Source organism: Passer domesticus, chromosome 5, assembly GCF_036417665.1.
Source record: "Passer domesticus isolate bPasDom1 chromosome 5, bPasDom1.hap1, whole genome shotgun sequence".
Lineage (NCBI taxonomy): Eukaryota > Metazoa > Chordata > Aves > Passeriformes > Passeridae > Passer > Passer domesticus.
The window spans coordinates 9,372,100-9,375,291 of NC_087478.1; the positions used below are offsets into that span (position 1 = coordinate 9,372,100).

Genomic DNA, 3,192 nt, shown 5'->3' on the forward strand with positions numbered 1-3,192 from the left:
GACCTAATCATTTCCTAAGGTACTTTTTGTCTTACACTTACCTGCAGGAGACAGCCATACCCTTCTTTTGAGAAGCATTTCACAATTAAATCCTTATCATACTGCTTGTTTCTTCCAAACATGAATTAAAAACTCCATAAATTGTCTTGCTCTTTAAAACCAAAACTTCCCTTAAGGATTTTGCAACACTAACAGAAAAACTGTAAATTGTACTTCAGCACTTTCAATAACTTCTCCTTTTTCCTTTCTTGATTTTTCCAGTGGCATATCAAGCTTTGGTGGAAGCTGCCTGGATGTTGATGGAAGTTTTGCAAAGGGCAAGGGAAAGTTTTGTGCTACAGTGGGGACTGAAACAGACCACTGATTTCCAGTAAGTCTCCTAAACAGAATACAGAATTATTAACTTTTTGGTCACTATTACTAACTTGGAACTGATTCTAACAAATAACCCAAATATTCAATTAATAAATATCTGAAACAATCAGTCCTCAGTTTCGATATTTTTTCCATATATAGCCTAAAATATTGAGAGCATATTTATAATTTAATACAGTTACTGTGATTCTGTGCCAACTATTATCTCATGCATATAACTTTACATTCAAATTATGGAATAATCCAAGCCAAGAGAAAGGTAGATTTCCTTACCCAACAAATTTCTACAAATTATAATTTTGTGTCTTGCTGTAAATAGACATATTTTTTGGTTTTACAATTAATGTAAAATAAGTGTAATAATATTTATGCTAAAGCAGTACAAAAAATGCAGGAAACAGTGCCATCATGTGAGTGCACACATACAAAAAAAGCATTTAGCATAAGATTGATCAATAACCTTTTTCTACCTCCAATATTCACAAAAAAAAATCTACTAAGCTGCTCAGGGTGCTTTGATAAAACACACAGTGCACTTGCATTTTGGGACGTAAATAAGAAAAATGCAGACTCAAATATAGGTGTTAAGTAAAACAGGATTTTTTTTTTTTTTTTTCATAAGAGAAACCCGGGCCCATATCAGGTCCATGGCAATTTTCATTTTGACTTGACTTTACTGGAGCCAAGATTTGATCCAATACCTTTAAAAGGAAACTGAAGAATGTAGCCTGGCTTTCAGCACTATGGATTGTCATCCAAGGATGATGGAAGCAGCAGCAGCACCATTTTGTTGAGGACTATTCTAAGGAATCCCAACAATTTGGACATGCACAAAATGTCACAGCTGTTGCATCTGTTTTTATCCAAATATATTTTCACAACGCAGAATGCACACTGCATTGTGCAAATTGCCATCAAATTAGCAGTTGGAAAAGGCATTGCAACTCATTTATAACACATTTCACTAAGTACAGATCTCACTAACACTTATTTTTGTTTCTGTATCAAAATAGGATGTAGTTTAGTTTCAGCAAAACTGCAGATTAGAAAGCTAGAGAAAAGAACATTGACGTGCTGGAATGTTTTCTTTGTACAGCAAATGCAGTAAGGATTGTAAAAACCAAATTTATTTGCTCCACTGCTTTTAATGCATTTAACTACTTGAAACTTTTTTTGTACTTGCTTTAAACCGTAAATAAGGTCCCGCAATGTGAAAATCAACAGCTTTTCTGAAAACACATCCTTAAAAGTTAGAGCAGAAGGGTCAAAAGCCATACTGATGTCTCAGAAGACAGTTTAACCTGAACTGATGAGGTTTCTTCCTAATTATACAACCAGTGACTGAAATGCTGCTTCTACTATGTATCATGGTTTTTCATTCGTCATCTGGAAATCACTTTCATGTTCCATACAGTTCTGTCACTGGTTCTTAATTTGCAGATTGTCCAAGCTTTGCTTCTGAAAAAGCCATTATTTCCCTTATTTGAATATGAATAGCAGCTATGCAGTATTTTCAGTTATGAAGAACACCTTTTCTTAGTGCAGAGCTTTTTATTGACTTCACCACTTACAAAGTCACTTTGCACAATTTTTACAATTCAACAGAGGAGGTTGGGTGGCCTGATAAAAGGGATTTGTTGCCATTGAATACTGGAGAAAGAATAACAAGCAGTAGTATTGGAAATTGGAATGTGTGATTTAATTCTCTCTCTTTTTTTCCATTTTATTCAAGGAGTATTGTCATGAGAAACCTCCTGATTACTGTGTTTTCTTATGAAAAATAAGTGATAGAAGGCATCTCTAACCTTCCTGTCACAGTTTGAGTTTGGAAGTCCTGTTTCTAATTCTAGAGTATTCATTTGCCAAGGATAATCTCTCCTAGTCCAAACCTGCTTTGGTACAAGAAATTTTTCTTTTCTCTTATATACAGCTTGTCTATAACATCTTATTTATTTTGTTTCAGGGTTGAGGTTACAAGAAATGCATTCAATTTTTTTGGGAAAAAGCTATACTGTTTTAATCTAGGAGAGCATTTGATTCAGCTCAAATTCATGATGAAGGCTGTAATCATTGTAGCATTTTTATTTCTCTTTTATTTTCTTTAAAGAAAATATCTTAATTTTCATTGTAAAATGTCATTTGAAGATCTCAGCATGCTAAGGAAGCATATAATCTCATTAAACTTTACAGATGAAACTGCCATTTCAAATATTTCTTTAGGACTGAAGTCGAAGAGGAGGAGGACAATATGTCCCTGGGTGCCTGTGAGGTGGAGAAGTGCAGATGGCCATCCACTGTGCAAAGGTGTACCACTTCCACAAGGAAAACTCTTCTGAAACTCATTTTGAAGGAACTCAGTGTGGCTCTGAGAAAGACTGGTGCAAAACAGGGTGAGACTGGGTCTGGGACATGAGGAAGTCTGCAGATCCTGAAAAAAATTAAAAAAAAAAAAAAAATAGAGATTAAGAACAAAACATGGGGACCAGGGAGAAAAATACATTGCCAAGAGGAAAACACGGTCATAGCATGACCTGCCAAAGATTTAATGCAACACAGAATTTCTTCAACACCTTTCTTAATTTGCAGAAAGTTGAGGTTCAGGTCATTGATCACATTGCCCTGTGGTTTCTTGAGCTTTGGCTGTCACACCAGGTAGTCAGAAGTTTCCCACAGATTACATTAAATGAGAGCCCAAAGCTCTCTCAGGTGCCTCAAAGAGCTGGAGGTATCAGTGTGTGGGCACTTGAGAAAGGTCTTCAAGGTCAGGTGCAGGTCCAGACCCAGATCCATGGAGATGTCCTTACTGCATGTGAGCTG

The 3,192-nt window shown here is 35.8% G+C and overlaps 1 long non-coding RNA gene across 1 annotated transcript; it reads left to right on the top strand.

The window, feature by feature from the left end:
• The first annotated feature begins 247 nt into the window (after positions 1-247).
• On the top strand, positions 248-2,765 carry LOC135301472 (uncharacterized). The gene is made up of 2 exons (XR_010363211.1): positions 248-370; positions 2,596-2,765. It is a non-coding gene; the product is annotated as an uncharacterized LOC135301472 (long non-coding RNA).
• The last annotated feature ends 427 nt before the right edge of the window (positions 2,766-3,192 follow it).